Here is a 20,723-nt window from a genome sequence, read left to right as displayed (position 1 = left end):
GAGGACTGTGTGACATTCAGGGATTTATGGTTGTAAGTGATGGCCTGAAATGAAAAGAAGCTTTGTGTATGTTCCTATGAGTATAAGAGAATACAAAGTGGGAGAGGATGTTACCCTGGGAAGTGCTGATATGTGGACTACAGTACATGTGGGATTTTTACTCGCCATTAAACCAGTGATGGTGTAGTCTTGCTCATAGTGTTTGGAATCTCTGACTACCCTTAAGCAATGGATTCCAGGATGTAGAAAGTGTGGTCAGTGGCTAAAGAAGTGTGAAAACCAGACTAATCTCTAATGCCAAAACAGTGATCGCTGTAGAAAGCTTAAGAGGACATTCATGTAGTTTTTCTCTTGCAGCTTTCTCTCTCAGCTCTTCTCTCTTTTCCAAAGTCTTCTAGACAAGGCTGGATTAACCAGTAAGCAAATTAAGTGTGTGCTTAGGGCATCAAGGGAAGGGGGGCACCACAGAAATTTTACAGTGCCGGATATACCGTGGACCATATGGTGCAAAACTGCAAATGCCCAGCTGAACCAGGTTCCACAAAAATGGGGTCCCACAATAAATACAAAAATACTTATATATATATCAATAAAAATAATAATAAAATAGTAGTAATAGAGGTTAATGATATACATTGGGGCACCAAAATCTTTTAAAGTGCCTAGGGCCTGAAAAGGTCTTAATCCTGCCCTACTTCTAGAGCAGGGAGCCACACATATTCTATTATCCATGCACAAGTGGCTAACCTCAGTTTCCCTTCCACTTTTCACAAGGATCGGTGTGTGAAAGTGGTTTGAGGAGAGTGTCATATTCAAGCCAGAATTCGTTCAAACTGCTGTGACACCTTCTAGGCCAGGGATAGAAATATGGCAACAGAGCATTGCATGCATATCGTGGAGGGTGCAGATGAGGTGATCTGGTTCAGAAAATGGACTACTGGAGCATGTTTTGTAATCTCCTCCTGTCGGCAGGTCCCTAAGGCTTTGCAGCATGGTGCGTGTTCACTTCTGTGTTTATTCAAACAGGTGACCGACCCAAAGAACACTAGAATATGTGATTAACAGGGCAGTGCAATGTGACAATGCAATAACTGCCAACATTAATGGAGGCAAGGTGTAGAAAATTTAAATATTCACTATTGATTATTATGTCTGTTTATACGGATCGTTTTAGTCTGGGGGTTGCTATATTATTTGGTTTGGTTTCATAATTCGCTTCTCTACATCATGCTCAAAAACCTCTCTACATTATGTAACTCTGGCCTGACTTTGAGTTTATCGAACGTGATTATTGTGTCATACTGAATCTGAGTAGTGGCTATACCAGGTCCTGGAGGTATCCTTAACTGCTTATTATCTCTGTCCTTAAGTGTACAAAGTGAATAACTTGGGTATTAAGTGAAATTAAATAGTAGGTTAGTACCTTCTGTCAAAGGTAAATGACAGAAACAATCACGAATAATGCTAGTAACCACCTTCTGTAACAGGACCCATAGAAAAGGCTTCACAATCTCCTTTTGTATTTGCAAACATTGGGAGTGTTTATGAAAAGGCTAATTTGAGGCAGCGAGTGCTATAATAATAACATTGACATACCTCTGGACAAGGTGGTCAATTTATTGGGCACACATCGCCACCGCCACAACTGGTCTCCCTAACTATCATTATTTAACACCTTTGTAATGGGTTAAATGCACGAAATCAGCACCATCTTCCCAGGACATGGCACAGCACAGCTTTCATTCATACATGATATTTCCTGTATAATATTTTCATGGCTCACTGAGGACTAGATGTCCGGTAATGACCACCTGGCCTGCCACTGACCCAGACAGATACAACATCATCCCACACTGTTGTGTCTTTAGTACTGTCTTCGCTTTTATATTATGACCACAATTATGATGTGCAGGAACATCAAACTTAAAATACACAGAGTGGTGAAAAATAGATTTCAAAGATGACATCAACTGCATCGGGGTGCAGCTGCAGGCGTCCCATCTTCCTCTTTATTAGCAGGTTGAAATGTATGTGTATTCCTAGTGGTGCATGTGCAGGGCACCGTGTTTGCTGCAGATCACCTCTCCCAGCAACCATGTCAATAAATGCTGCCCCTCCACACACGCCCCTGCAGAGTGCACAGACTCAGTACAGAGCCATGCGCTTCAGGCTTGCCAGCCAGCTTACTTGTTTTTCATCACCCTAATTGATCAACCACTCTGGGAGGTTTAATCTGTCTCCGAGAGGGCTTTATAAGTCAATCAGCCTGCACTATCACATGCTGAGCAAAAAGTGGAAGACTCGGCGACACTACAGGGCATTGGACCGATGTCACAAGTGCTGGACAATCCCACAGAAATCGGAATTGCTGAGCACCATTCTTCCATATGTTCTTAACCCTTGGAAGTGCCTTACATCTTGTTTCTTACAGTGTTTATGTCATTGGTCATCTTTCACTTTCTTTCTAAAACGTCTAACAGATTTTCCATGGCGTTAGTGGATTTGGAGGCCTGATCCTTACACTATCTGTGAAGTATGGGAAGAGATGTAGTCTTGTGTCTGAGCTACAGACTTCGGGCTAGAGTAACTGGGTTCTCATCCTGGTTTAAGCATGCGATTCATTCTTGTGATTCTGGTCAAATCATGTATTCTTCCTGTGCCTAAAATCTTAAAATGGGAATAATGGATTGAAAGTATAACTTTTTACACAGTTGATGATTGTCTTTTAACTCTGTCCCCCTTTCCCCTGGTTAATGCCCACCATTCTTTGATGCTTTGAGTGCCTCCTAAATCCAAGCTATATAAATAGCAATAAATACATTCTCCTGCCAATCCACTCCTAGGCACGCAGCGCAAGTTGGCTAGATTCAAGTGCAGAGATACCAGGGGCCAAACAAATGTGATTTTGTTTGATATACCAATATATAAATCCAGCCATCACAATTTTACTCCCCAAAATGGGGAATAACTATGTGGACCCAGAACTAATAAGTGAAAATCTGCATGTTTTCTCCGATTACAATGACTATTGATATTTACCACCTGCTCTAAGCAGGGTTGGTTTTGGTCTGGTGGTGGGGGAGACTTCTCTGGTGTGGGAAGCTGTGACCTTGCTTGAAGGAGTGTTGTCAGGTGGCCCTGTGTTATGGAAGGGACCAGTGGCATCTGGGCTGTACCCGTGTCTGCAGCCTCCTCTGCTCTTCATCCACATTTTTACCGGGTGTAGAGCCACAGTCAATAAAACTGGATCTGATGTTTCCAAAACCAGTAATTTAAGGTCCAGAAATACCGGGCCACCGATGATTGCCCCGGAGGGATACCAGCCAGCTCATGAGGGTTCTAGGGAAGTAATCAGCAGGCAACCAAAGGAATGGCAGAAGACAACATCATACTGATAACAGGGTTGAATCTACTTGCACAAACCAGATCCCATACCACAGTAGGATCACACTCACAACATTCAGCCTCTCCGATAACAAACACAAAACCAGGATTGACAGTATGTGACCTCCATACAAGCACAGCCACATGGCTCATCATTTGCAGAGAAAATTCATAATGGTAGAACCCACTATTTGCTTCAGAGGGTACTTAGAAGGTCCACCTTCATCCCTTTAAACCACTCGTGACTGGGGCTACCTGTGAAATGCAAGCTCATGAAACACGATCAGAAAGAACAGTTCGCCTACAAACAACCCATGATAACTCAGAATGTTGAGGATCTACGGTCTACGTTCCTTCAATGGATAGAGGAAATTAATCCACTTGTGCAGTTACTGTCAGTGCAGTTACAGGCTTAGGTGAGGCTCGGGGAAAAACACCAAGGCAGACCCCAAGCCCCTCTTTCAACTGTTCCCAGTCTAATAGCGGGGTTCCTGCAAAGGCTAGAAAAGGTACTGGCGGTTTTGTTCTGTATTTTTCCTCCTAACATGAACCCTTGTTCAGTGGATAGACACCCACATGAACCTTCAGAGAAAGAATGTTAGAACTCAGATCCTTTTATATAGCGCCCACAAATGGAATTCCCCACAAAATACAAGTTGACTAAACACATCAACAGAGGTAAAACGGAAGACTGCTAGATTAGCAGTTCTTAAGACAATTCTAGTGGTCAAACCTACCACAAGCAGACACTGTGGTTTTAACCACTAATGCAGCTGGTGGTTGCCCCTGGGCCGGCTAAGGCAGTTTAACCATTTAGGTCACTCTCAACCTTTGAACAGCTGCGGCTCCTCTGCAGTGGCAGAGGAGCATCGTCCCGCTGGCTCAGAGCCAGCAGTAGAAAAATAAAACGATATTTCACTATAGTTTTATTTTTCTGCTGCTATCTGAGCCAGCCTGTGCAGGGAGGGACGGGGCTGGGCTATGGAGGGGTGTGGGGGAGGGGAGTGGATTGTGCCCTTATTTGCGCATGTCTGTTTGGCCAGCCGTTCTAGGCAGGCCAAACTAACATGCGCTGTTAGTTTTCTCCAACCTAGCTGTATTTGACAGCGGGTTGGAGTAACACCATAGACTTACTGTGCCTGAGCGAGGGGCAAACCAGCCCGCTCAGGCCAATCCTTGTGCTGTTCTCATGCTAGGTAATAGCATGAGAGCAGGACGGGGATTGCACAGGGAGTCTTTGATGCTGGCACCAGGAAGCAGAAGAGCGCAAGGCAGCCGGCAGCACCAGGTAAGTGTCTTTCTGTGATTATCCCCAACCCGCGCTACCCCCTGCACTCCCCCCACTCCCCATCTACCCACCCCACCACTTTTACTTTATGGCTGCTGCCGCTGCCTTTGAAATGTTTTGTGTGAGTCATGCGTTAAGACAGAAGCATATAGTCATAGAAACTCTATATCATGACGGAGCTGGAAGAAGGGGCAGGGTAGACAAATTAGCCAACTACAGCGGCAGAGAGAAACAGAAATCATAGAAATGAAAAGGAGAAGATGTGAGAGGCAAATTGAGGGGGAGAAAGGAAAGAAAAAGTATTTCTCAGAGAAAATGGAAGATGAGAATGAAGAAGGGGAACAGCAAAAATTTGAGAAAGAAAGACGGGAGAAGCAATTAAGAATTAATGATATGAATAAACAAAAATTAAATGACAAGAAGAGAGAAGCCACAAATCAGGAGCAGCAAGAACGAAAAGGCAAAAGGAATGAGGGAGATGAACAAAAGAAAAGTTTAAAAGGAATAGCAAGAACGAGAAGCGAAAGAAACAAGAAAGGCAAAGAAACAAAGGGCCTGATTTAGAGTTTGGCGGACGCGTTACTCCGTCTCAAGCATGATGGATATCCCGTCCGCCGTAGGATTGTAATACGCCGGATGGAATATCCTTCACATTTGTGATGGAGTAACACCCTCCACCAAACTCTAAATCAGGCCCAAAGTTTGGTAAAAATGAAAGAAAGGGCAAAAAGAGAAGGGAAAGGAGGAAATAAAAAGAAAGGAAAGAATTGGGGACATAAAACTGAGAAGAAACGAAGAATATACTAAGAAAAAGGGAGATGAAAGAAGAAATGGAGAGGGGACATTGATGGGATAGTGAAAACAGAAGGGGGAAATAAATTACATGATGAAAGGGTGTAGGAGAAAAATGTTAGAGTGGTGAGGAATTAAGGGAAAAGAGGTGCTCATGGGAGATCAAGGAGCCCAAAATAGGTAAAATAACACTTTCGGGCAGATTAGGACAGGGTAATAGTAAAAAATAATGAAGATAAGATACAGTTTAAATACCCTGTGAAGATAATTGTGAAACCTAGAGTTTCCCAGTTAGCATCCACAGGCATAAAGCCATTTCAAAATGTGATATGGGATCACTTTGGGCCGATGTGTTCAATGAGCCAAAGTTTAAAAAAAATCCAAAAATGCGTTCTTGTTGGCTGCACCTGGTACCAGTATGCTCCAGTCCATTCCGGTGGGCAGCAAACTTAAGTTAGTCTCTTTACTTGTGAGTTTCATGCCTTTTGATGTGTTATGCTCTGGAAGAGTTTGACACTCATGTCAACCTTAACTTCTCTAGAAAATGTAGATTTTCATAGTAGGTTTACGAAGGAAAGTCTTAATTTTATTAAAGATACGAAGGCGAGTATTATGCATTTCTTTTATAATTGTATTAAACAGCAGCTGCAGCCAAGAACTACAATTCCCCTGAGGCAATGAGCATGTGGCCAATGGGAAGCAAAGTAGAGTCAAAGTAACACACCAATCACCAACCACGAAGCCGTATAATACATATCCTGACTGAGAACAGCCCTCTTTTCTTGTGCAAGCTTAAGAAGTACACAGTGGAAAAATAGAACAACAAATACATAACGCCATGAACACCGACAAAAGTTCTTGAACCACAATTAACAGTCCGATATGGAATGTGGAAGATCTTGAATCCTGGAATCTTGAAAGTTGGACATGGACGCCGTAGAAGGAGTGGCACCAGAAACGAGGTGTAGAGTGCTGAGATCCTTAGAGGAAGATTGTGGAGTCGCTGAAGAAGTTTCTGGGAGGGAACAAAAATAATAAGCATCAGAATTTGTAGAGGCGGGATAATACTTGCCTCTGTGTCTTTAATAAAACTAAGACTTTCCTTTGTAAACTTACTAGGAAAATCTACATTTTATGACAAGACCGGAGGCTCCTATTATGCTATTTCAAAGCAAATCAACAACATCTAGAAAAGCATGGTGAATAGGCTTGCAATAAAACATTCCGAAAACATTATCATTAGACCAGTCCGCCGATCTGAGAATGCCCTCCAGTCGGGAGCCAGCCCAAAAGGCTTTGGAAGCCATAGCTCCCCTAGCTGAATGAGCCCCAAAGGCAGACGTATCAATACCTGAGAGGGTCATACTCCATCTGACCCAACGTGCTAAAGTAGGAGAGGATACAGGCTTGTAAGGCTTCCTGAATGAAATTAGGAGTTGTGACGAGGAAGGAGTTCTCAAATCGGTTGTCTGATGTTCATAAACTTTCAAACACTGGCCAACACATAATTTAGGGTGGTCTGGAAAACAAGGATAGGAAACTGAGGAAAGACCAGTCTTTGCATGTCTATGAACGTTGAATAAAACACCTGTTGGAGTAAAAGACCGTGCAGTAACGTCTAAAGCTCTAACATCCGAAAGACGTTTAAACGAAACAAGGCATAACAACATGGCTAACTTGGCTGACAATCTCTTTAAAGGTAGGAACTCATTGTCTGGCCAAGACAAAAACAAACTAAAGACAACATTGACATCCCATAAGGAACTGTATTTAGGTTTAGGAGGATTAGAAAATGTTACTCCCTTTAATAGTCGACACACCAAAGGATGTTCTCCGATTGGTGTCCCGTTGCTGAAAACGTGAGAAGAAGACATAGCAGACCTATAAGCATTAATAGTACGATAAGTTTTTCCTTTGCTAGCTTCTGCTGCCAGAAAATTGACTACGAAAGTTACATCTGCTGTAAGGGGATCAATGTGTTTTCCCAGACACCAGCTACTCCAGAGAGACCAAGCTGATTTATACACTTTCTTTGTTCCCGGAGCCCAAGAAAGCTCAATGAGGTTAGAAGCTTCTGCCGGAAGAGAAGGGAAAGAGTCAGATTCCCTGAGATTTTCCATACTGACAGGGTTAGAAGATTGTCTAGGATGAGGAAGACCGAGGGGACTGGAAAGAAGTTCTGGGAAGGAAAGGACGAGAAAGGGAGGTTCGATTGACAGTTCCAGAAGATTAGTGAACTGCACTTGTGACTGCCAAAAGGGAGCGACCAGGACTAATGTCGTCTGTTGGTGACGCACTTGCACCAGCAAACGAGGAATCAACATGTAAGGAGGGAAAGCATAGTTGAGAGAAGCTGACCATTCCTGAGAAAAAGCATCGAAGGCCAATGCCGCGAGATCCGGGCGCCAGCTGAAGAACGGCGGAAGTTGCGCATTGAGGCGGGATGCAAAGAGATCTATGCGAAAAGGTCTCCATCTGTGGGAGATGGACTGGAACACATCGCAATGGAGTTTCCAGTCGCTTGAATCCCGAAAATGACGAGAATGCCAATCTGCCACCATATTGAAACTGCCTGGCAAGTATTCTGCTTGGACTGAGATTTTGTTTTGAAGACAAAACTCCCAAAACCCTTTCGCTAATTCCGCTAAAGGCTTGGACTTTGTTCCTCCTAAGCGGTTTATGTAACGTACAACCGAAATATTGTCCATCCTGAGCAGAATGGAACTACAAACCCTGTCTTTTGCCAGACTTCTTTATCGCAAAGGACCCGGCAAGCATCTCTAAACAATTTATGTGCAACTTGGACTCCTCTAGAGACCATGAGCCCCCAGTCGAGATTGGACCACACCGGGCTCCCCAACCCTGCAGACCTGCATCTAATTTTAATACAAGATCGGGGGTGACGCAAAGATAGTGTTGCCATTCCAAGCGTCTAAATGGTCTATCCACCACTGCAATTCTGTGCGCGAATCTTGATCTAAGGTCACGGAATCCGAAAAAGCTAACCCTTTTTGAAGATGGCAAATCTTTAGCCTTTGGAGAGCTCGATAATGTAGAGGGCCTGGGAAGATAGCTTCAATTGAAGAGGACAGGAGGCCTACGATTCTTGCTAGAGAGCTGATGGAGAGGCGAGAACTGCGTAAGGTCTGAAGAATTTCCGATTTGATAGACTTTATTTTTGCCGAAGGGAGAAGAAGAATGGCGGACACGGAATCCACCAGGAAACCTAAGAACTCTATCCATTGAACTGGAGTCAGGGAAGATTTCTCGTCATTGATGATAAAACCTAGGTCGGATAGAAGTGAAGAGGTTAGATGAACATGATGGAGAAGGGTTGAATGATTTTGATTCATAAGAAGAATGTCGTCTAGGTAGATAATTAGTCTGACCCCCTGAGCTCTGAGAGAGGCCACCACTGGTTTCATGAGTTTTGTGAAACACCAATGGGCGGAAGACAGACTGAATGGAAGGGACGAAAAGTGATACATTTGACTGTGCCATTGGAACTGTAAAAACTTTCTCGAATCTGGGTGCATAGGTACGGTGAGACAAGCATCCTGGAGATCTAACCGAACCATTCGGTCACCTTGAAGGAGCGAATCCCTGAGGTGAAGGATGGTTTCCATCTTGAAATGACGGTAAACTACAAATTGGTTGAACAATTTGAGGTTGATCACCGGACGCATCTTCTTGTTTTTCTTCTGAACTAGAAAAACTGAAATGACGAACCCCGAAGGATCGAGAGAACAAAGTACAATTGCACGCTTTTGGAGAAGAGACTGAACTACCACGGAAATCATGTTTTCCATTTCCAACGAGAATTGGGGCGGATGAGGGAGTAGATCCTGAAAAGGCTCTGAATAAAGCTCTATAGTAAGGCCCTGAAATGTGTTCAAAACCCAGGGCTCTACTGTGAGATACTGCCACTTTGGAAGGAAATAAGCAAGGCGACCTACCGCCGGAATAGAAAAGGGATGACTTACCTGGTTGGGAAGAGAAACTGGAGCACCGGCGGCCTCTGCTCCTGAATCCTCAGTTTTTCTGAGGGTAAAGCTGGGTCTTGAACTCCTGGTAAGTACTGGCGAAGGTACCACGGGAACCTTGGTTGCTGTATGCTCGGCCCGCAAAGCGGTTCCTGCCTCTGCCGGCCCTGCAGAAAACCAGACTGGAAAATACCTTTTTCAAAGATTGTTGGGCTTTATCCAGAGAGGCGAACGTTGCCACGTATTTACTAAGTTCTTTGATAAAAGATTCTCCAAATAGGCAACCCTCCGCCTTGACTCTGGGATCCGAGGTCGCTAGAGTGACAAGCTTAGGGATCAACTTGAGCAATAGCCCTTTCCTACGTTCATGGGTTATGGCACAATTAGCATTCCCCAATAAACAAACAGCTCTTTGTACCCACAAAGATAACTCAACAGGATCCAGAATAGCATTGTTCAAACGAGCTGCTTCCGCTATGTCAAACATTCGTGCTAGGGGGCCCACCATATCCAAAAGCTTATCCTGGCATGTAGACCAGGCTTTGTCAACCCCCTTTCGAGTGCCCTTTCCAAATTTGGAAAAGAAGGTAATGAGGGAGGCATCTATAACAGGAGTAGTCGTGATCTTTGACGGAAGTGAGGGACGCGGACACTCCGATCTAAGCTTCGACCTGACCTGTTTGTCAAGGGGAGAGCAGAGCTTTGAAGTGAGGTATTCTGCCACATGCTCTGCAGGCAACCACTCAGTAGAAAGCGGGTGCTAAATATCATTAAGATCGAACATGGGTTCACCCTCAGAATCAAAAACTGTAACTGTCTTGGAACCCGAAAGAGTTTTAGTTTTTGCTTTCTTAGGAGGAGTCTCTATTGTCTTTATCGGAAAGATCCGAGTCCGGGTAGTTATCATGCGCTTCATCATCATCAGAGTCTAAAATATTTGAAATCACAATAGGTGTAACATGTTTTGTTTTGGTAGCGCATTTCTTCGACGATGTTTTAGAAAGTGTCCCCTCCCTTAATGGAGGCCTTTGAGGAACCGAGTCCTCCGCCTTGTGTGAGGAATCCTCACTGTTCAAAAGCGTCATCTTATTTTTTAAAATTCCTCGACGCTCTCTGCCTTCCCCCGCAGAGTGGGCCAGCATTGTCTCAGACATTAATTGTACCACTGAATTCTGTAATGTCTTAGATAATTTATCCATAGAAGCAGAAACTGCTTGTTCCACTGAAGACTGTATAAAATCATTGAGATTTTCTTTAATCATTTCCTCCTCCTCTGTGGCAGCGTGGGAAAATGGGGAGCTATCCATAATAAACAGAAATTATAGGCAAAACTAAGTGGAAAGGTAAAGGAGCTTAAGGGGTTAACTTTTTCCTCACAGGCTGGCTGGAGAAACTAACCCCGCCTCTGGGCGGGGCAAAAAGGTGCCAGGAAACATGTGGAGACTTGAAGAGGGCCCCCTGGTAGTCGCCGGAAGGTCCGGAGATTGAAAATCGGAGCTGGCGTCTGAAAAGCACAAACGCAACCTGAGGGCGAGGTGAGGCGCAGAGAAAACAAAAAGCTTCACTTCAGAGCGATTACTGTAGAAAATGGCAGTCGCGCTGAAGAGTTAATGGCCGGAGCGAGCCTCGGGTAGCGCGCGGGGGGGCAAAAGAGATGCGGCTACAAGCCGGCTGTGATCTGAACACGCAGCGCGGTATGCTAACGTGCTTGCAACAACAACAAACAAGCGGAACAGTAACAATCTAAAACAGTTAAATAAACTATGATGAGAAGTATAATGAAAATAAATACTTATCCTTGACTGCGAGCAGCTTAGAAAAGAGGGCTGTTCTCAGTCAGGATATGTATTATACGGCTTCGTGGTTGGTGATTGGTGGATTACTTTGACTACAGTTTGCTTCCCATTGGCCACATGTTCATTGCCTCATGGGAATTGTAGTTCTTGGCTGCAGCTGCTGTTAAATAAAATTAGAAAAGAAATACATAATAGGAGCCTCCGGTCTTGTCATAAAATTCGATTTCTAGTGAATTTGATTGTTTTTTAAAATAGTTTTACAGTTTTTATAGAGGTTGAGGTGAACATGATCTTCAATTTTTTTAATATGTACTGATGCTTGTCAACATTTACTTTAACATTCCTTATTATGTTTGCAACAATCATATTTAAGCATGTGTCTTTTAGGAGCCATCGCACACTATTGTGATATCTTTTAATTGATGTTCATAAAACTATGTATATGTTGATATTGTTGCATTTGATGTTAGTGAACAGTGGAGTGTCTTCCATTATTAGTGGCAGCTTAACGTTTGATCTATATTTGTATGTGAAAGGACTGAAGGTTTGGCCCTCTAGGGCAAAGGCTTCACATACATAGACTTTGTCTATGTGTTTTCTTTGATGTTTGAAACTACTGAATTGCGTTTGAATTTTGAGCCTAAAAGTTGATTGCATCTGAGAGGCGTATTTAGAAGCATCTGCCATGCCCTAGGGTAGGCCGAGATATGTCATACCCACCCCATCCTGCCCAGGGGTTCGGTTGGATGTGTGTACGTTTCCCACAGCTTGTACAAGAGCAGGGAATCAGGCGGCCTGATCTCCTGGTGTCAGAGGGATATTTATCCCCCTTGAGAGTGTCTTTCTGAACCCTCTCTAACATTTCAGGGTGCTTCTGCCAAAAGTAAAAGCCAGACAGACCTGTCAGAAGTTTTTGCAATTCTGGGAGCAAAATCTTTATGCAGCACCCTCTGAACGCTTCATTCATATTTGCCATGTGCCAATAAGCACCTGTTTCTAAAATTAAAAAGAACAAACATTGACAAAGCCAATATGTCTCGCTTTTGTGAGAGTTAGAGCTATTGGTGTTGTAAATGACAATGGGTCTGATTTAGAGTTTGCTGTATGGGTTACTCCGTCACAACTGTGACGGATATCCCATCCGCCATATTGCGATCTCCATAGGCTATAATCAGGGCTCCCGGTATTATGTTTTTTTTTTTTTTTTACATATCCGTCTGTATTTGGGCATATTTATTTTTTGGCCATTTTATTCGTTTTTATCTATATTTATTTTATGGTTTGTGGAGTCAAAAATGATACATTTCCATATTTATTTAACTGATAGACATGCACTCATACTTTCATGCCTGTTGTGTTTGAGCAAATTCAGCAGCCAAATATAGCAAAACACTACACCCACAGGTAAATATTAGCAATGTATTACAAATATATTTTAACAAATTTTACAGCTATCTTAACCTGTTTTTAACTCCCCATGCTGTATATCTGCTCATCTGTTGTCTTGGAATTCACAACAGGCTGCATGGAAAGTCATTAATTAGAAGCACAATTTTTAGTATTTTTCTGCTTTTGAAAATAAATACAGACAGTAAACACATTGATTTCTGCCCTGTATTTATCTGTAAAAATCTGTAAAAAGGAAAACTGGTAGCCTTACCTATAAGAGGATCATAATACTACGGACGGGATATCCGTCACATTTGTGAGAGAGTAACCCCCTCCAGCAAACTCTAAATCAGGTTCTGTGTCTTTTACCTATGTGTTATGGAGTGGAGTGGAAGCTTGTGGTGTGGAGTGGAATTGTGTGGGTTGGATTGGAATTGTTAGTTTTGGGATTGTGTGGCATGGAATTGTGTGGTGTGGAGTGGATTTGTGAACTGGAATTATGTGGCATAGTGTGCAGTGGAATTATGTGGATAGTAAATATGTGGTACTGAGTGTACTGGAATTATGTGGAGTGGGCTTATGTGTCATGGAGTGTAACTATGTGGAATGGTATTTTGTGTTGTGGAGTGATATGTAGTGGAATTTAATTATGTGGTGGGCTGTTGAATTTTGTGGCATGACGTGGAATTCTGTGGTTTGAATTTAATCTATGTGGTGTGTTGTGTAATTGTGTTATTGAGTTGAGTTATGCAGTTTGGTGTCAAAATATGTGGTGTGGAATGGAAATGTGTGGCATAGAACTGTGTGGTGTTGAGTGGAATTATGTTGATTGGAATTATATGGCATAGTATGGAGTGTATTTATGTGGATTGTTGCTAGTGACAGTGGTTTTATGTGGGGTGTACTTCTGTGGTATTGAAAAGAATGTAATTATGTGGAGTTAAATTATGTTGCGTTGTCTTATTATGTAGAGTGTTATGTTGGGTGGTGTTTAATGGTGGGGTGGTGAGTTGTGTGATGTGGAATTGTGTGGTGTGTTGTGTGTCACACTAAACATCGAACATTTATCAAAATGCAGAGCTACGAGTTTGCTTGAAACCACAGACACCACTTGTTGCATCAATTACATACAAACAGTAGTTAGGAATCTGCCATATGCACCATGTCCGAGTAATAAAATGTGTAGGACCAAATACCATAGATGTTATGCTTCCTTGGGAAGCAACGGAAAGTGTGTGCACCTTGTTCTCAGGTCTATATGAGAGTTGTCAAACTGTCAGAGCTGAACACCACCTCTTAAAGGGAGACGCAAAATAAGAAGGATTTCAGAGCAAGTCTTGAGTTCCAAAATGACAGACCTCCTTTTAAGGAGTCAGGAGGACAGTTGTTGACAGTTCTTGCAGGTGAGCAACCCTCTTCTTCAGATAAGTATCTGGAAGATCTTTGCGTACAGGTCCTTCCTGTGAAAATGGGAATGCTGTCCTTACACCATGTCACTGGTTGCTTGTCCTTCTGTGTGACCCCAACACATTTGCTGCACTGGCCTTGTTGACTGTTGCCACTGAACGGCAACAGCTTTTGGAGCGTTCAAATCCCAAGATGAAATTGTGGGATCAAAGGAATGCAGGATACCATCATGCTTAGCAGGAGCTTGTGTTTTTCAGATTGCAATTTTCTGCAGAGTGAATCTTGAGCCAGAGCTATAAGCTTTTCTTGTTGGTCTTATGAGGTGCTTTCAGAGGGTCCAAGCACAATCAAGCTCTTGAGAATAGTGCTTGTGAGCTGGAGGTGAGAATGGATTTTATTTCACTGAAGGTGAGGACCAATATGTGTAGCAGACGTAGTGGGGACCATCCAAGATGCCTATTCTGTCTAGAAAGCTTTCAGAAGCCAGTCATCCATGGAAAGGAAAACCCACACACCTCTGTGTCAAAGGGGGGCTGCTCCCCCCAGGGCTTGGCAAGAAGTGAACGCTCATGGAGGTGGCCAATTGTTAGCATCCAGAACTGGTAGGGATTGCAATATATAGTGAAATAGAGCTACTTCGATGGTGCAGATGTGGAAATATGCATCCTTCATGTTCACAGAAGACAGGAACTCCCCATCGTTGAAGGACTAACCGAGGACTTAATGATGTGAAGTGTGACTACCCTAAAGCTTTCCTTTTTGATGTACATATTGAGCGCCTGAAGATCTAGGATGGGGCGCTATTCCTTAGGTTTTTTGTAAAGAACAACCTCAAATAACAGACATGGTGTCCCTGCGACTTTGCCCTGGATTCAATAGCATGTTTTAACACGCCGATTAAGATATTGCTTTGTTTTGAAGGACTTCAGCAGTGGTTTGGAGACACATTTCTAATGCTTTTCCACACCAGATTATATTCAGAACCCAGTGATATGGGGTGATATCATGGCAATATGGTCTAAAAGACCATATCCTTCCTCTTACGGGATGTTTCGGAGTAGATACCCTTAGAAGTCAGGTGCACCTAGTGTGATACTGGTCCTACTAAATGAGGCACCTCTCCCTTTATGCGGTGTTCTGCTGGTGGCCTATTGCTGCTTCCAATACTGAAAAGAAGATTGCACCTGTTAGTAGGAGTCATTTTGGCTTTTCTCATAGAGTAAGTGCTTCTCTGGCCGCAGGCCTGGTGCAGGTAGGATGATAAATGCTGGTAGTGCTGAAGGGTGCCCAAAGATTTGGCAGTCTTTTCACTGTCCTTTATTGTCAGGAGAGCATCATTTACATGTTTCATAAACAGGTGTTGTCTGTCAAATGGCATGTTGTGAACTATGGACACATACAACAGCCGAAGAAACAAACTTTATTTTGTGAAGAACGACTTTGACTGGTGCACTACAGTCTTTATGTAGGTTCAAGAAATGGTGAGATTTAATTTCACGGCTGCCTGTTTTACCAGAAGAGAACGGCGCTAGTGAACCTAATGAAGCAGCTGCAGGCTGCCAACCCTTGATATTGAGTGCGTACAGACTATAAGGAATGGGGTAATGAAAGTATATCAATAGAGACTGTAGACACTGGGAAAATGTGAATGGTTGTTTACATACTGTACAGAGTGGTGTAATAGGATTGAGAGCGCACAGAGACTCTGGAAAATGGTGCAGTGAGAATGAGTGTGTATGAATGTAGAGAATGAGGATATTGGTATGAGTGTATACAGAGTGCAGATAAATGAAGGTGCACATACTAAGTAAATGTATTTACTCCTCAACACTTTAGTTTTCTCCCGATTACGAGGTTATCTGTTAAAACTGAATGCCCGCTCCAGGTTTAGGCTGACAGGTTAAGGTTTTGTCGCTAAGGCAGGTAGGCAAGCAGCAGAACTCCGTGCAGCTAAATAGATTTCTAAAGCATTGTTTATGTACTCCGGCTGTAGACGCACACTTATGATTCAATGATAAATTGCCAGTGCTGTGTACACAGACTACTTGTTTTGACTGTGCATTATGCATTCTAAAGGGGGTGGGACATGCAACAAAAGCAGGAACATGAAATTATTGACCACATTTTTTTGCTTAGTATATATTTTGTGACAAGCTGTTAGGTTTTGTTACACGATGAATCGCCCACGATATTACTGTAATTGAGCGTGTTGGCATGATTTAATTGCAAGCAAATTGTTTAATTGCATACATACAGGCTACAGAAAATGGGGTAGTCATTGGTGGCAAGCCTGAGGTAAAATATAATATCAAGTTTTGTGTCTGGTAATAGCCTGGTCCCACCCCACTAATCTTTTCACGGCTGACCTTTTCAGAACACACCAAAACTCTGAGGGGTTCATCTCTCTGGGTAACAATACAAATGCAATGTAGTTTTAATTTAAATGATAAGAATTTAGAGCTGAGTAAATCGTTGTCTGTCACAGCGCGTATGCACATGTATAATTGCCTTTGAGTTAAAGGGGCATTCATGGTATGTTCACTGGGGCTGCCTGCCTCCTCCTCCCGGGACCTCCATGCCCCAGAACACAGCAGGATACCACATTGATTAACCTGGCTCCAGTGATGAATGTGTCCAAAGCCTGGAAGCAGGGCTCAGGGGAGGGGATAACCTGCCCCAAGCCAGGTGCACTCCCTTCCTTTGTATCCAACAGCATGTGGGAAGTACAGCCAGGTATTGCGGGGCTTCACAGCAAACATATCTAGTGTGTGTGCCTGCCACCACAGGCATGTCAGCGCTTGAGGGTGGAAAGGAGTGAGGCATGGCTGGTCCTAACTAACCTATACACTGATCAATAAGGTGACTGTGGAAAGATAAGTGTTAAAGGCCCTCTGTAAATTCTGATTGCTTTACATATGGATATGCCACGTAGTCAAAAAGTGGGTCTCTGAGATTTGGAGCCAGAACTGAGAGTCACCATCCATTCATTTTCCTGACTGAAGTCGCAGCTTATCTCTTTCAACAAGATGGCTTCGTCATGACACGTGATGTTAATGATGCCATCTCGAATTACATGCGGCCTCCATCTTAAACTGGGGCTATATTCATTAAAAATCGTAACAGTAGCAATTGTCTCCGTGCATTAGCAGCGTGTAACTGGAGATCAATGTAAATAATTGTGGTTGCAATTGTCTTTGTGTAGCGGCGGGTAGCGGAAACAAGCATCCTCTGAAAACAGCCCCTAACATTCGACCTCAGTCTTTGAATGCACAACAAATCTAACAAGAGAAAAACATGATTTACAGCCTTTTTTACAGAAGAGGACCTGGAGTGACTGAAAACATTGAGCGCGCATGTCAAATGCTCTAAGAGAAAGGGAAAAGTAGTCCCTAAACAGATGCTTGAATGGGACAAGTGGAAGGATACAAGTACTTGTGTACTGCTCAGTGGGAGGAAACAAAAGATAAAAAGGAGGGACAAAGAGGAATTATTGACCACTAGCAAGCAAGGATTTTTAAAGGACACTGAAACAAACAAATAAAAAGCAGTGGGTGGGCTTTAAGCCCACAAAGAAGTATACTAAGGTATACAAGAGGCCTTGAAAGCTGGACCTAAAAATGTACTCCAAGGAAAGAGAAAACATGGAATCAGATTCCATGTAGTAGTATGGCCATGTAAGGTGCCTGTTTAATAATGAAGATGATAGGCTTTCTTTCAATTCTAAATGTATACATACATTTTGCTAAAGGAGGCTAGGGCCCTGAAAAGAGCAGACTTAAAGCATAATGCCCCTTGTGCTTTTCACCCCCTTGTAATGCCCCTACACCAGGTAACACATGTACCTTGCTATCAGTTGAAAAGGTGTCTTATGGGGAAGACAGCTAAAATGCAACTGGCAGCTCCAGCAGCTGGAGTCATTGAGCCCCGTGGCCACTGTTATCGGTCTCATCAAAAATGAACCCATGTACTCTGCTTTTAGGGGCCCTAAAAAATGTTTGGCCTGGGAAAATAGCCCAGCTCAAACCACTGCAGTGGCACTTCTGCAACAACACAAGACTGTGGCTACATTAAAGTGAGGTTAGGCGAGTGCCTTAGAGTATTATAATCAAAAAGGCAGCAACACTGGGTTTGAGTTTGATGTTTGCCTAGGTTTAGGATTAACTATTGTTTAGAAGTTATTCTAAAAGACCCCGAAGATTTTAATAGGACTGCAGTCTTGTCTGCCTCTCAGCTTATTTTCAGTGCAGCAAAATCAGTGAGAAAGTTTGCAAGTTCAGAAATTGTCAGCTGTAGCTTGGTGTCTGAGAAACAATTTAGGGTAATTGGAGTCCTGCCCTGCTCCATGGCTGTGGAATCCCCAAGAGCCAACTGAGCCCAACAGTAACAGAGAGAGAAATAGGCACAGAGAGAATATTTTGATCAATTCTCTCTTGTCTGTGTGCCCTTCTTTATGACCTCTTGGACTTCTCACATTTACCAATGCATACGATTCATGAACAAATCAACAGCAATGCTTCTTGTAATTTAGATAAAAGGTAAACTTTGTTCATGGAAACATAAATCTATAAATACTATTAAGAAGCTGTAGAAAGATCTGTCAACAACCAATTGAAGGCTATCATTGCCAAGGACCAGCTCGTGGCAAACTATCAGAGAGGTGTGCAGGTTTCAGTATCAGAACCGCAACCTTAAATATACTGTATGACATGATTCACATCTTGGACAAAGGAGACCCTTTTTGCTTGTCCTACTAGACCTATCAGTGGCCTTCGACACAGCAAACCATGTCAGGCTAATTAGAATAATGAAACCCTGCATGTTTTTTTGAGTTTGTGTGCTAGGTTGGTTTGCCTAGTTCCTCAACACCAAAAACATGTGGTGAGGATTGTCAACTCCACAGCAGACAAGGTAGCAGTGCTTTGTGGTGACCTCCAGGGTTTGATTCTGGCCTTTGCACTTTACAGCCTGAAATTTGGAAATGCTATACTGGCAGGCACCTCCCAGTTATCCATCAAAGCACTTCTACATTCACTGGAGAGGCTTCTTAACTACTAACACAAATATGAAAACTTTCCACTGTCTTAACGACATGGGTAGAATTCAAGAATTCAGTTCAAACTTTATGGCTTGTCCCACAGTGACATCCACTACAGCAATCCTTTTTATCTGGTAGAATTTCTCTCCTCTTCCAGAGGAATCTGAAGTATAAATCCCCTTCAACATGAAGTACCAAAATACAGAACAACATCTGACATAACACAATGTTTCACTAGTGCTGCTCAGTGGCGTAAGGATACTTGAGCCCCCCCGCAAAGAACATGGATGGGCCCCCTCTGAACTCACTCAGGAGCTAGCAGGCGAGAGTACTGTGCTGAGGGGGGCCCCACACCACAGGGCTGTGGGGGCCTTTGCTACGCCACTGGTGCTGCTGTGACCGCCATGAACTTTCTACCCATTGATGGAAGTCAGTGCTTAAACTAAACCCTTCTGAACCTACTGAAGGTGTTGGCAATGAGATTCAGTGGTCTGCTTTTGGGGTTCCTCCTGATGATTTGTCGTGCACCGTTTACCACAACCAATTGTTCACACTACTGACCATTGTATGTTGTAGTCGAGTGCTGTGTAAGTGGTTGTAATTCTGCATGGTGCCGGTGTCTTACATAAAATGGTTAAATTATTAAAAATGAGTAGTGAATGTCAAAAGGGTTAGCATTTCCATTCTTAAACTATTTCACAAATCATTGTTTTCAGGTGCATTAGTTCAAAGACTTCAGTTCAAGTAAACAAATACTACAAGACCCACTGTACACAGATTTCTAAAATAAAGACACAGGAATAGAAACATTGGCCCATATTTATACTTTTTTTGTGCCGTATTTGCGTCATTTTTCGACGCAAAAAGTGGTGCAAACCTACAAAATATAATTGTATTTTGTAGGTTTGCGCCGCTTTTGCGTCACAAAATGACGTAAATGCAGCAAAAAAAAGTAGAAATATGGTCACGGTGTCCTTGTAGCAAAGTTAATGGGTGCAAGTGGGTTCTCCTCTTCAGGTGACCTAAGATGTGAGTACATTCTGCCGCCAGTGTCCCTTTTAACTTGAGCCACTTTGGAGCCTCCGATCCTAAAAGCACAATTTTCAATGACTTGGAGTTGATCTCTTCTGCATGTGTGTTTTGGTCTTTTACATTTGAAGGAATACAAATGTCAGTGGAAGAAACAGCCTGGAAATGTAGTATTCAGAATTGTCACTTCTGTTTTCCATTACTAATTAATTGCTTTACTTTAGCAATACATGGTTGACTTTTCAAAAGCCAGTGCAAGGATTTTCATTTGGGTGCTCCTGTTCCCACAGCTGCAACGCAGTTTTTCGTGCCATTTTCTTTCAATTTAGCACCTTTGGTGTGGTGGTCTTCTAAGGCAACTGCCTGCAATTTTGGACATGCCAATAACACAGTTTATATTGTATTCTTCGTAGCGCTGCCTTTCTCTGCCCCGCATTAAAACCTTCAAAAGGACTGCAGAGCAGCCAGTCACATATAGGACAAATTGACCCATATTGCGGGCCTCACAAATACTCAGTCCTTGCTTATATCCAACTTCCTTTACCATGCTGGGGCTTGGGATGTCATAATAATGATGTAAAAAAACATACAAGCCCCAAAAGCCTAAGTGCTGAAGTCTG

General features: G+C 42.9%; 1 protein-coding gene across 1 annotated transcript in view; it reads left to right on the top strand.

Moving 5' to 3' along the window:
• Positions 1-20,723, top strand: part of GCK (glucokinase) — a 177,428-nt gene that overhangs the window by 92,302 nt on the left and 64,403 nt on the right. The gene's annotated exons all lie outside the window — the stretch shown is intronic.

Source organism: Pleurodeles waltl, chromosome 11 (assembly GCF_031143425.1).
Source record: "Pleurodeles waltl isolate 20211129_DDA chromosome 11, aPleWal1.hap1.20221129, whole genome shotgun sequence".
Taxonomy (NCBI): Eukaryota; Metazoa; Chordata; class Amphibia; order Caudata; family Salamandridae; genus Pleurodeles; species Pleurodeles waltl.
Note: the sequence above shows the minus strand (reverse complement) of the source record. Positions and strands in the feature narration are given on the sequence as shown.